Source organism: Drosophila serrata, unplaced genomic scaffold (genome assembly GCF_035046125.1).
Source record: "Drosophila serrata isolate PLE 108 unplaced genomic scaffold, ASM3504612v1 contig_41, whole genome shotgun sequence".
Classification (NCBI taxonomy): domain Eukaryota; kingdom Metazoa; phylum Arthropoda; class Insecta; order Diptera; family Drosophilidae; genus Drosophila; species Drosophila serrata.
The window spans coordinates 97,841-112,836 of NW_028256939.1; the positions used below are offsets into that span (position 1 = coordinate 97,841).

A 14,996-nucleotide genomic window follows, 5' to 3' on the forward strand; every position below is an offset into this window, starting at 1 on the left:
ACGAAAACAATTGTAGTTGTCCCTTTCTTTGCAATCTTTCTTTAAGTGGGACGAATCCCCGCACTTAAAGCATTTACGTACAAAACTCGGTTTCGAATCCAAACTTTTTGATCCTTCTGTCTCCATTGCACGCTCTTCATTCTTGTACCTTGTATATACCTTGTACGTGCCTCGAACTTTCTTGTAGACTTCCATCTGCTCCTTTAGATCTTTTATCGTTTTAGCCTGACACAACATTATCTTATTTGCCTTTGCATCCGGCACTCCCTTCACAAAGTACTCAATCAAACTCTCTTCATCTAATTTGACTGGCTTCGCAATTTCCATTAAAGCATACAAATATTCTTGTAATGTTTCTCCTTTCTTTTGCATCCGTTGACCTAGCTTACGATGCACCTCAGCAGACGATATTTTGATGGCAAATTCCTCACGCAATGCTGCCTTAAGAGAATCCCAGTTGCGAATATTACCCTGACTACGGATGAATGATTTTGCGGCTCCACTGAGCAACTGCTTGGCGTAAATGAATATTTGAAGCTGGTTCCACTCAACTGTCAAAGCGCATTCCTCTAACTCCACTATCCATTGGTCTACATCTGGGCTACCTGTTTCTGCAAAAATTGATACGCTGCCTTCTACGTCTTTAAGTGTAAACAAAGAACGTCTTTCCTGCACGCTACGATCGAGAGCGGTAACTACAGATTCGACCTCATCAGTATCGTTATCTTCGTCATCCTGAATGCCAAAATGAGCAAGAAGCCTATCTTGTAAATCGCGCTTCCTACCGGTTGTTACTAAATGCAATTCTCCTAGCTTTGTGCGCAAATCGCTACATCTCATTAACATTATTTCCTCGAGCTGCATTTTGAGAAATTTTGTTTACAATGGTTGATATTATCTCAATGGTAAAATCTGCTTGGACTGCTTGCCAGACAATTCCAATTGGTTTTCAGTTCCGGTTTGCACCTATTTCGATGCACTGCTTATATCGCACTGCTTATCGTATATCGGTTACTAATAGTAACTTACTATACATATATGTAGATCTGCTCTCCAGATTTCGTCACCTCGCCTCAGTTCTTCTAGGAAGATCCGCCTGCTCCAAACTGCTTGCTTACCCAGATCTCCTGGCCAACTGCCTCGCCACAAGGATTTGCTTGCCCACTGATGGAGGCTTCGTGCCCTCCAGATTGTAACCGTCGCTGCTTGCCCGCTTGTTCCGCCTGCTCCAGCCTGCTTGCTCCGTCTGCTCCAGCCTGCTCCAGATTTCGTCACCTCGCCCCAGCTCTTCCAGTCTCCGCCTCACGCTCCTGACTTGCTCCGCTCGCCTCTGTCTAACGCTGCTCCCAACGCCTTCCACAGATCAGCCTTTGCAAATTAGTTCACCGTGACCGGCCGGATCTCCGACTGCCGCTCTGACGATCTTTGACGCACTGCCTCCTGGACTGCAGTCGCTACTTCTACGAGCGTCTGTCTGCACGTTTTCCAGCTCGTCTCACATGCACTCACACATGCCAAGAAATGCTGCTCTTCGCCGTCGTTTTCTTAGGAATCTGCAACTGTACTCATGCCGTTTCCTCCAGCTTTTGGTATTTCACCACAATTCGCAATCTTTGTTCATATGTGTTTGTGTGTGAAAACGCACTTCGCCACTCTCTAATTGTCTTGCACTTAATGTTTGGGTCAATCCCGGTTGAGCCCCCAAATTTTAGGGGAATTTAGTTTAATAATTCACATACAATAATTTATTTACAAGATTGGTTTAAACATAAGTGCTTAGATTAGGTTCACAAGTTCATTTTCTTTTGTTTTCACACACAGCGTCTTCTTTTCTCAACTTCACACTAGCTCTCTCTCACGACGACTCTCTTACTTCTAGCTTTTATTATTAGGTCTGAAAACTATCGGTCATTATCTAAATATCGAAACTAATTATGGGTTGCCAGATAGCTTAACCCGCTTCTAGTACGCCGCGAAGGAAACCCGCCTATTTCGAATCCCACAATAATATGAATGGCTATCTATAATATGATCAAAATCTGTTGAAAACTGAAAAAGTTATAATTTTTAATTGTATTCATTTCTCGATCGTTCCTATGGGAGATGATATAGTAGTCCGATTTTCATAAATTTTTACATAAAATTGTAAAATAGTATGAAATGGCTATATCCCGAATTTGATCAAATTCGGTCGAAAACTGAAAAAATTATAATTTTGAATTGTATTAATTTCTCGATCGTTTCTATGGGAGATATATGATACTGTAGTCCGAGTTTTATAAAATTTTACAGAAAATTGTAAATAATATAAAATAAATATAACTTGATTTTGACAAAAATATATTGAAAACTGAGATAGTTATAACTTTTAATTGTATTAATTTCTTTATCGTTTCTATTGTAGCTGTGTATATGATATAGTGGGTAGATTTTCACATAACTTCACACAAAATTGTAGAATAATATGAAATGGCTATAGCTTAAGTTTGATAAAAAGCTGGTAAAAACTGAAAAAGTTTTAATTTTTATTTTAACAATTTCTCGATCGTTCCTATTGCAGCTGTATGATAAAGTTGGCCGATTTTAATAAAATTTTACACAAAACTGTTCAATATTATTTAGTGGCAACATCTTAAGTTTTTATAATTTTTTTATAATGGTATTAATTTAATTGAAAACTGAAAAGGTTATAATTTTTTATTGTATTAATTTCTCGATCGTTCCTTTGGGACCTATATGATATATACAATTTTACAAAAATATCTTGAGTAATATAAAATGGCTATATCTCAAATTTGTTCACATTCTGTTGAAAATTAAAAATGTTATAATTTTTTTTGTAAAAATTTTCAGATCATTCCTATGGCAGCTATATGATAAAGTTGTCTGATCCGGCCCGTTCCGACATATATACGAGTGAGAGTATATAGAATACTAATTACAAAGTTTCATTCAAATAGCTTCAAAACTGACAGACTAGTTTGCGTAGAAACGGACAGACGGACATGGCTAGATCGACTCGGCTGTTGATCCTCATCAAGAATATATATACTTTATATAGTCGGAGATGCCTCCTTCAGTGCGTTGCAAACTTCTGACTGAAATATTATACCCTGCAGGGGTATAACAATGATTGATATAATTAATTACAGAAAAAAAACAGGTACTTGGCGCGAGATACTACTGTGTCTCCGGATGCACCCCACGCTTTTAACTCTGAATTTATTGATCTTGTTTATAATTATATACTATTGTTCTGAATTTAATAATTTTGTTTGTAATTATAAACTAATTTAGTTCGGTTATTTATAAAAGCGTGTTTTTTAGTTTTTTTAAACTATTATTTATTTGGGTAGGATTTGGAAGATGTAGAAAGCGCAGTGGTATGATCGGGTCTAGAAAGAGTTGTTCCTATAGGCTACTTTTTCTTTTTCTTAGCTTCGAACTCCTTGACAAGAACATACTGTGGCCATAATCTGCTAGAGCCTATTGAGTCAAAAAGTTCGTTAGGGACATTTATAAAAAAATTTGAATTTTTCCACCGACATTTTAATTTTTTCAGCTCCGGGTTTGGCTTGTATAAAGACGACGTATAGTTGCCTTAGAAAAGATATATAAATTGTTAGAAAAATATTACAACTTTTCCAATTTTCAACATATTTTCATCTAATTTCAGATGTAGCTATTTTGTATTAATTATAATATAAACTATACGTAAAAGTAGATGAAATGAAAATACGAATGTTAAACTATTACTATATAATTGTAAACATAATGAGTATAGGTGAATAGAGCGAATGTAGGCATAACTTCTTAGTTTTTAACATAAGTAAATGTATTTATATTCTATATTGTATTAATTATTGATGATCCAATTGCAAGGGTATACAAACTTCACCAAGTTACCTTCTTTTCCTGTTTGAGACCAATGATGGTATAACTGAAAAAAAAAACAGAGAAGCAGTAAAGATATTTAAATAACACGCAACACCGTAGAACCTAACAAAGTCCAATAAAAATGTTTTTGGCATAGAACAAGGAGAAAAAAGTGATTTATAAACAATGGTAGATGAATTAAAAAATGCATATACCCGAAGTCAGGGAATTAAAAAAAATATATAAACGAAGCATGCAAAAAAATAACACCAAATATAATAAATATCCAAATTGGGAATCTAACTTCCGGGCGCTAAAGTATGCAATTCATTAAAAATCGATCTATTGATTTTGGTCAAATGAAAAGAAAAACACACAAAATACATAAGTACTTATACAAAAATTATGCATATGATAAATGATACATTTTGGAAACGCGGAAGTCCCACGCCCCCCTTCCGACCAGCCGAATGACGTATGGCACTTTTACGTTTTGGGTAGACGCTTGAGGAGGAAATAGGATAAAAGTATGAGGAAATATTACGATATTACTAGTTGCTAACAAACTGGTGTAATATAGTGACTTTCAATGCCATCACTATAACTAAAGAGATAGTTCGAATAAATATTTTCGAAGAACGACAGCTTATGGTCTAGACGGACACCTAGATCGTCAAAATTAGTTCTTACCAAGGAGCAGTCATTAAGCATGTAAGTGGCATAATGAGGTGTGACATTTGAAAATGTCATCAGTTTGCTTTTAGACCTACCAATTTGCAATAAGTTAGCACTACGCGCTACCGTGCAAAAGCTTTTAAAGTCCATGAAATTAGGTTAGGTTAGGTTAAACCGGAAGGCCCTCTTTTGTGACCACGCTTAGGCCAGTATGACACATAGTTGTCCGGCTGCTGTTTTTGTATGGACCTTTAGATTTTTACGTAGTTTCGAAGTCCTTGAAGATCAATGTGTTTTTGACAAAGGAAAGTAGTTCACCTGGTGTCCTCTTGGAGGCATATTCTAGTGATGCCAGTATTGGGGCACCTACCTTCTTCTTGCTCGCGTTAGTGACGGACACCTGCAGATGAGATGTTTCTTCGTGGTAGACGCAGCACGTAGTGGCTCAGTTTGTCGTTGCGTTCTTTGCACATGAACGTAGATGTTTTGCAGGTTGTTAAATTTCTTCTCCATCTACTTATTGTCAGAACATCGACCCATCTCACCAGCACCATATCGATCCGTCTCTCCAGCTCATTTTGAAGCGTTCTTAGGGAAACGGCCACGTTTTTCGTTCTGTCTCTCGTCAGCCCAACGCCTTTCTTTGCAAATACGTCTGTGGTCTTGTTGCCATCGATGCCCTGGTAGCTGGGAGCCCAATATATCCGCACTGACGTTGTCGTACTTAAGACATCTAATGCCTCCCTGCTTGTCAGAACATTTTGAGAAATGATCGCTGACTATTGCATGGATCTAATCGCCGGTTGGCTGTCTACGAACTGGTTTACCGCCTCACGTGGACGATATATTTTCTGCTCAAGCTGTGCTTCCTTCCTAATGGCGAAGACTTCCGACTGAAATATGCTGCATTGGGTTGGTAGCTTATACGACAGCCTTATCTCAGGGTCTGTGCAGTATATGTCCGATCCTATTCCTCCTTCCACCTTGAGCCGTCAGTGTATATGTTGACTTATTGAGCATAGTCCTGAGCCGGTTTCCAGTTTTCCGATCTTATTATTGTGGTTGTTTTGACATCCGGGCAGGTTCTACACAGAGAAAATTGCTGCAGTAAACCCAATCAATTCTGCAGTTAAATGTCCTCAACCAAAAATCTTGGGTTGGATTTACTGTGAGCTGCAGTAAAAACGACGTAGCGCATTACGTTGAGTGACTGCTTTACAGTGAATCCAACCACTATTCTGCAGTAGAAATTCCTTAACTAACGAAATTAGTAAATAACAGTTTAACTGTAGAAAACCGTAGAATACAGTTAAATACCATATTTACAGTAAAAATTTCCACCCACATTAAAAACAGAAAATGTTTAAAATATATATAATTTTTTTATTTGTTAAAAATTAAATTGTTTTTTTTTTTTTTAAATATGTTAAGTCTTAAATAATTGCTTCAGGTCCTTAATGTTTCAAAGAGTTGGTATATCCAATATTCCTCCACTGAAAATAAAATAGACAACATTCAAAGTTAAAAAACTTTTAAAACCAAATATATACATATGTATGTATATACAAATTTTTATAAATATACTGAAGTGTACAGTATATGTGTGCACATGCATATGTATGTTTGTTATGTACATATGTATGTATGTATGGCGCATCGTGCTCGCAGAAACTTGCATAAAATGGTACTTACCAAGATAAATAGCTGTAGGTGAAAATATATCCACTTCTCAAATACATCATAGAAATCCCCTTCCTGCCCGTTGCAATCACATTGTTTTTACTTCATTTTATTTGACTTTTATTCATATTTCCACAAGTAGACTTTCCGAAATAAAATCCGATAGAGCTAAGACTGACCGTACCAATCATTTGCCATAAATATACTAGAGTTTATTTTAGTAGGCAGAAACAGTTTTGGATTCAAATAAAAAATTAATTAAAAATTAATAAATTATTTAAATTTATGGCTCTGGCAAGTAATTTATTTGATGCTCACCTAGGGAATACAAATATATATTCCCTAGACCAAACAATAACAAGAAATACTCTACATTTTGTACGTAAAACCTACAGTAACTCGACTGCAGTTGACAGTCATTTGCAGTTTGAAAAGCCAACTACAAAAAACACTCAAATAATCTGATACGTAAAGATACGTAGGGTGACTGTATTTGACTGTCACGACAGTGTCGTGCAGTCACCAATCCAACAACAAAATACATTGACTGCAGCTGTCCTGTAATTCAACCCAAAAATATTGTAGATTCAACCCACCCAAATTTTTTCTGTGTCTGCTGCTCATGTTTCAACCAATTGAACAGTGCTCGAATCCTTGGAGCGATATACATATGCAAGGCTGTGCAGCCTTCCTAGCAGTCAGTTGCGCGTAAACTTCTAGGGGATCAATACCGACTATAGTTTCTTCTAATGGGATTCCCAGTTGATCTCAGTGGATCCCAGTTGGATCTCAAGTTATCTGAACGGACGCAAAAGGTCTTCTTCAAGAATAACTTATCTAATGTTCTCAAGGTCTCGCAAAGTAGCCATTTGGGTCCCCTATTGTATACATTATTTATTAACGACCTGTCCGAAGATCTGACTAACTCCAGAGTACGCTGACAACGTCAAGCTGTGTGGATGTCATTCGGATTTACAAACAGATCTTAATCATTTTCAATCATGGTGCCGTGTAAAGTTATTAAACCTAAACGGAACTAAATGCTAGCTAATTACGTTCTCTCGTGTCGTTCCCAAGCTTGCAACAAACACGCTAACTGCTGCTCTTCGGAAAGAATTAATTCAGTTGATGATTTTAGCATCAGCAGTGACCTAAACTTGGCTTTATCGATCATATTTCGTCTATGGTGAATATAGCCAGGGATGTGCTACGATTTAGAAAACGGAGGTTAAAAGAATTTAATGACCCATATATTACTAAATTCTTATATATTTCATTAGTTCGTCCTATCGTGGAGTATGGATCTTGCGTTTGGAGCCCTCAGTACCGCGTCCACAGTAAACGCATCGAATCGGTTCAAAAGAACTTTTTATTTTTCGCTCTACGCGGTTTAAATTGGGATGCAAACTAAAGATTACCTTCCTTTTCTAATAGACTCTTCTTACCGTCCTTAGCCAATCGTAGAACGATGCTAGGAATAACCTTTATGGTGATGTGGAAAGCGGTGACTTGTTGAGTCAGCTCAATTTCCACGTACCTTGTAGATGTACTTGATCCTATATACCTTTATTTTTGCGCCACTGTAGAACATTCTTTGAACTGCATGAACCTTTAAGAGTCTTATGAGCAAATTATAATGATATCTCCAACATGGATAATCTTCCCAAAAGAAAAACTTTAATACTAACACAACTAGTAAACATGCAAGCAACCAACCTGGCAGCACGCAACACTTAACCCAAACAGGCACGTGCCACTTGAGTGCACCGACCGTAGTGCATCAACGTCCATTTATATATTCGTCCGATTTTCATAAAATGAAAACCAAAATTCTAGAATAATAAATACGGGCTATATCTCAACTTTGATGAAAATCTGTTGAAAACTTTCAGGGTGCTGCAGCTCAATTTAAATTAAAGTAAAAAAACGTCGGCGAAGCTCCTCCTGTTCGTGGGTGCAGACGGCAACGCTCACTAATGCGCATGGGGGAGCCTCCACATAAACGACAGAGTCACTCCAAGAATCTATTCTTTCCAAAAATCTACTCGTAACATATGTAGTGGAAGAGCACGCCTTCGTAGGTCCAACCTCGTCATGTAACCATGTAATTGTATTCATCTTTCCAAGTGAACGGACGTGTTTTTTTTCTTGCGCGTGTGCATGCAGCTATTCTAATTTGTGTACATAATTGGCTTTATTTTCCAATTTAGTTGTGCTGCTAGTGTTAGCTTTTGCATATTTTGCATTCCTTTTTGTGCCTTCTTCGTCTAACTTTTGTTTGCGCCGTCGCAACAGCTAAACGTTTTATCTATCTATCTCCCACGCTCTCTCACTCTCTCGCTTTAGTTGTGCCGCTGCACTTCTTATCTCACCTAAACTCATTCGCTCTCCCGCTCTCTCGCTCTCGCTGAGACTCTTCACTTCTTTCTTAATAGCTCTGCTGTTATTTTTTCAAAGTACAAGTACAGTGGTAAGTCCATATAATGTCCGGAAATATTGTCTGTTTTGTCAAAACCTGCAAAAAGGCAATTGCTGCAGGTGACCTTACAATCGGCTGCTGGCTGTGCGACAACGTCATGCACGCCAAGTGTATTGGAGTTGCAGCTCGGACGGTGGACGATGTAAAAAAAAATATCGGCCTGCGTTTCTGTTGTGAGGCCTGTCGCGATGTAGAAAGGGAGATGATGTCTTTCATGCGGCAAACCAAAAGCGGTTTTAAGGGCATTTTAACGAGTTTTCGTAAAACTCTTGATATGTTCTTGGCGCTGGGCACCCAATTTAATAACCTTACGCTATTGAATGAGTCTCCTAGGCGCAAAAAAACTGCTACTGGTGGGCAGCATGTAGACGGACCCAAACTACCTGCAACGGGCTGTCAGCAGCAGCCTCCCTCGGCACAGCCCTCGACCTCAGCATTAATTCCAAGAGTGCTGAGATCGAGCGCTAAAAAAGATTCGGTATCCCAATGTGCAGCGAGAGTGCCCGTACCGCCGGTGATTTCTGTTTTATCCCCTGGGGGGTCGCAAATATTGACCCCTCAAAGTCCCGTGTTTAACGATATATCTGCCCAGGGTGTTAGGCCCGGAATACCGGCCGACAATGGCACGGCAGATAACCAATCTGCCTTGCCAAAAGCCCTTATAGCTGTTCCACCAACGAGACATATTTTTGTCTCGCGGCTCTCCCCTGACCAAACATCGGAAGATGTTCTCGTTTTATACAAGGTAAAAACAAAGCCGAAAAAATTAAGATAAAGGTGGAAAAGTTCAAATTTTCTTACGCAAGGGACATTTCATCTTTCAAAATAAATGTCCCTAACGAGCTCTTTAACACTATTTGCTCTCCCAACTTCTGGCCAGAGTGCATCGTTGTTAAGGAGTTCGAGGCGAAGAAAAAGAAAAAGCGGCCTGTAGGAATAACTCTTCCCAGGAATGATCATACCACTGCGCCTTCTACGTCTTCCAATTCCGATCCAAAAAACTAACCCACTCCCTAGGTATTTCCTATCAGAATGCAAAAGGCTTACGTAGTAAGCTTCCTAACTTGTATTCTGATAGCCTTTCGTTTGTATCTCAGGTTATTGTGCTCACAGAAACCTGGTTAAAGCCGGAGATTCTGAGCTCCGAAGTTTTTCCAGCTGTGTTCACGGTATATCGGCTTGATCGCCCTATCAGACGCGGGGGTGGAGTTCTTATAGCGGTGGACTCCTCACTCACGTCAGAATTATTAACCTTCGAGGAATTCAACGATGTTGAATTCCTTTGTGTGAAGCTATCTATCAAAGGTAGCTCCATTTTTATTACCTGTTCCTACATACCTCCACTGTCGGAACTTCATATTTATTGGAATCACCTTTCCGCTATTCAGATGGTTTCCAGTAGACTTTTGGATAGAGACCAGTTGGTAGTTCTAGGAGATTTTAATATACCTGGTGCTATTTGGTGCTCAAATAATTCCACCAATACTCTTCATACACCTACACAACATGACTTTATCGCTGGCTTGTTTGACATTTCGCTGTCTCAAGTCAACCATGTTCGAAATTCCTTACAGCGCTTGCTCGATCTTTGCTTCGTCTCTGATCCTGCGAGAGTCAGTTTAGCAAGGGTGGCGCCTCTGACGCAGCCCGAAGATCCTTATCATCCAACTTTCGATGTGAGTCTTGATATTGGGTGTGACGTACAGAATATTACTGATCGTCCAGCCAATAAAGTCTTATGTTTTCGCAAAACGGACTTTGAACGGCTGAATAATTTTGTAAACGAGATCAATTGGTCCGATCTATACATGTGCACTGACATGGCTGTTGCCGTGGATATTTTTTACAGTGCCATGAATTCATTTTTTACTGAATGTGTTCCGTTATATTATCCGCCAAGCTCGAATAAACCGCCGTGGTTTACTAAAGAGTTGAGCCGACTTAAAAATAAAAAATCTAGACTGTATGCTAAATTTAAAATCACCGGTTCTCAATCTGCCCTTTCATCTTATTTATCAGCTCGGTCAAACTTTACCGTGCTGAACGCGCAGTGTTATAAAAACTATTTAACTCGTTGTAGGGCCCAGTTCTCACAGGACCCAAAACAGTTTTATAATTTTGTTAACACTAAACGTAAGCCTAAAACAAATCCTTCCTCGCTTTCATTTGAAAATACTAATGCAAATAATGATCAGGCAATAGCCAATCTATTTTCGCAGTTTTTTCAAACAACCTATTCTAGCTCTTCGTATCTACACCAGACCTATTCCTACGACATACCCAAATCAAACTTAATTTTCTGTCCTAGCCTAAACGAAAGCTCTCTCCTTTTAGATCTTCATCGTGTCAAGCCAGTTTATTCGCCAGGTCCCGACGGAATTCCTGGCTGTGTGCTCAGGTATTGTGCCGACGCCCTGTGCTATCCCCTTCTGAAATTGTTTACCTTGTCCTTGGAAACCTCCCACTTTCCCATTATTTGGAAGGAATCGTTTATTATTGCTCTCCACAAAAAAGGTAGCAAATTGGATGCCAGCAATTATAGAGGAATCTCTAAGTTGTCGGCCATCCCTAAATTATTTGAAAACATTATCACCCCTCACTTACAGCACCTTTGTAGATCAGTTATTTCTCCATGTCAACATGGTTTTATGAAGCGAAGATCAACAACAACAAATCTTTTGGAGCTCTCTTCCTATATTATAAAGGGCTTCCATAATAATTGTCAGACAGATGTAATCTATACTGATTTCAGTAAAGCATTTGACTCTGTTAACCATTCTCCTCGTTAGAAAACTCGATTCAATGGGTTTTCCAAGTGATCTTCTTAATTGGATCTCAAGTTATTTGAATGGCAGGACGCAAAAGATCCTCTTTTAGAATAATTTATCCAATGTTCTAAGGGTTACATCTGGCATCCCGCAAGGAAGCCATTTGGGACCCTTATTGTTTACATTATTTATAAATGACCTGCCAAAAGTCTTGACTAACTCCAGAGTGCTTATGTACGCGGATGACGTCAAGCTCTGCGTGCAATACAATGATGTTGCCTGCCAGTCGGATTTACAAACAGATCTTAATAATTTTCAAACTTGGTGTCGTGTAAACTTATTAAACTTAAATGGCTCGAAATGCAAGCTAATGACATTCTCTCGTGTCGTTCCTAAGCTTGCTACTTACACGCTGAACTGCTGCTCTTTAGAAAGAATTAATTCTGTTGATGATTTGGGCGTCCGATTGGACACAAAACTTTACTTTATTGATCATATTTCGTCTATGGTGAATAGAGCCAGGGGTGTGCTTGGATTTATTAAACGGTGGTCGAAGGAATTGAATGACCCCTATGTTACTAAATCCTTATATACTTCCTAAGTTCGTCCTATCCTAGAATATGGATGCTGCGTTTGGAGCCCTCACTACGGCGTCCATAGTTAACGCATTGAGTCGGTTCAAAAAAACTTTTTACTTTTCGCTCTACGCCGTTTAAATTGGGATGCAAACCAAAGATTACCTTCCAACTCTAGTAGACTCCTATTAATAAACTTGCCGTCCTTAGCCAATCGTAGAACGATGCTAGGGATAACCTTTATTTTTAACCTTATACATGGTGATGTGGAAAGTGCTGACTTGTTGAGTCAGCTTAATCTCCATGTACCATGTAGAACTACTAGATCCTATATCCCATTAGTGTTGCGCCACTGTAGAACCTCCTTCGAACTACATAAACCTTTTAGAGTGTTTTGTGCAAATTATAATGATTTGAACACACTAATCTCTAATGTAGATACCCTTCCCAACTTAAAATCTTTAATACTAACACACTTAGTAAGCATGCAAGCTAACAATCTGGCAGCACGCCGGTAGTCAATTTCCTCGTATTCTGTCCTATATTTGCCATCGCGCCTACTAATACCTAACCCAAACAGGCACGTGCCTGGTGTCATACGGGCCACTTGAATGTACTGACCTTAGTGCATCAACGTCCAAGTAACGCACGTTACGGGACGGGGTGCTATGGTATCAGAGCCCTTTCGCTTCAACACAAAAAACTCAGAGAATTCTTCAAAATCGCCAAAATAGGCCCTAACAGCACGCTCACAGGTTGCACAGAGTTCACCGATGCCAATGAGCACCAGGTACTAGCAACTAGAGAAGAGAATCTCCCAAAAGATCCAATATCCTATTATAGAATACACTGTGCTATAGACTCCTTTGCGGGGATAAAGGCACCAGGAGCGCTCGGAGTATTGATAGTTAATCTACTAATATGCAGGCGGATGTAATCAGATTGGGGCACCGCTTCCGCAAGGTGGAGTCTTATCGACTCTTCTATGGAATCTAGTGTTCGATGACCTTATCGAAAGGTTCGAGAGAAAGACCCCCAAGATAACAGCCTATCCTGACGACAACCATTATTATCACGGGAGTCTGTCCATCGACCTTTTGCTCGATTATGGAATTAAAAATCAGGAGATATATGATATACATATACATATACAATGTTATCAATGTATCAATGCAGCATATTCCAGCCGGAAGTCTTCGCAGAGAATAACTTTCTATATTGGGCAAGATGCGTGGTATGCGTCTAGTAATTCTTTGGAAAAGTTTCTCCAGGAACTTTTCAATGTATTCCGCAGATCTTAATGTGCCTGAACAAGTCGCGATTCTTGTTGTAATTGATTTCTTGACTTTACCCCAGTTAGTGTTCTGACGGTTTCTGAAGACAGTTTGTTTAGTAGTGTGTTTGAAACTGTAAGTACATATGGTATGAGATGGATGGTCTCTAAAGGACTCTCCATTCTGATACCATAGCACCCCGTCCCAGCAACATCCGATCAGTAAAGAGGTTAGCGTGTAGACCCTTCCGTTCGAGCACGGCGGTTCTGTTTCTGCTTACCGACGTCGTGAAGAAAATATTGCAGGTCGAAGTCTTTAGTTCTGCTATGACATTGCCTGAGGCAATATATAACTAAGTCGCCGGACCTCTGATCCATGGCTATGAGGAGTTTCACTGACGCTATTTTACTTTAATGTCAATTGACCTGCAGCACCCTGAGAGTCATGGGTACCGTGCTCAACTTTCGCCGGGATGGCTACTATATTATATAGTTGCAATGGAAACGATCGTTTTTTGTAAAGATAAAACTGTGACTGCGACAATATAACTAAATACTTAAAATATAGTTTGTATAAAAAAAAATATATATATATATATATATAATTTATGTTGTATTATATTATTAGTGATAGAGTTCCAATCTGCAAGGGTATACCAACTTCGGCGTTCCCATGTAAGCATCCTTTTTCTTCTCTTGCAGGTTATTATAACTTTAGTCAGAAGTTTGCAACACTGCAAAGTAGTCAATTCTGACGATTACAGTATATATATTCTTGATCAGCATCAACAGCATCCTTTTTTTTACCCTTCCAGGATATTATTATTTTAGTTAGAAGTTTGCACAGTAATTAAGTCAACTCCGAACATACAAGATATAAATATTCTTGATCAGCAACAGCCGAGTCGATCTAGTGATGTCCAGCTGTCCGTCTATCCGTTTCTTCGCAAACAAGTCTCTCAGTTTTGAAGCTATCTAAATGAAACTTTGTAGTTAGTATTTTTTTACTTGGACGTTGATGCACTAAGGTCAGTACATTCAAGTGGCCCGTATGACACCAGGCACGTGCCTGTTTGGGTTAGGTATTAGTAGGCGCGATGGCAAATATAGGACAGAATACGAGGAAATTGACTACCGGCGTGCTGCCAGATTGTTAGCTTGCATGCTTACTAAGTGTGTTAGTATTAAAGATTTTAAGTTGGGAAGGGTATCTACATTAGAGATTAGTGTGTACAAATCATTATAATTTGCACAAAACACTCTAAAAGGTTCATGCAGTTCGAAGGAGGTTCTACAGTAGCGCAACACTAATGGGATATAGGATCTAGTAGTTCTACATGGTACATGGAAATTAAGCTGACTCAACAAGTCAGCACTTTCCACATCACCATGTATAAGGTTAAAAATAAATGTTATCCCTAGCATCGTTCTACGATTGGCTAAGAACGGCAAGTTTATTAATAGGAGTCTACCAGAGTAGGAAGGTAATCCTTGGTTTGCATCCCAATTTAAACCGCGTAGAGCGAAAAGTAAAAAGTTCTTTTGAACCGACTCAATGCGTTTACTATGGACGCCGTACTGAGGGCTCCAAACGCAGCATCCATATTCTAGGATAGGACGAACTTAGGAAGTATATAAGGATTTAGTAACATAGGGGTCATTCAATTCCT

At 39.0% G+C, this 14,996-nt stretch overlaps 1 long non-coding RNA gene across 2 annotated transcripts in view; it reads right to left on the minus strand.

Moving 5' to 3' along the window:
- LOC147644985 (uncharacterized) overlaps positions 1-14,996 on the minus strand; it is a 116,547-nt gene that overhangs the window by 66,646 nt on the left and 34,905 nt on the right. For both annotated transcript variants that reach the window (XR_015272286.1, XR_015272287.1), the window contains exon 2: positions 3,907-3,940. This is a non-coding gene — a long non-coding RNA (uncharacterized LOC147644985). The remainder of the gene's footprint in view (positions 1-3,906; positions 3,941-14,996) is intronic.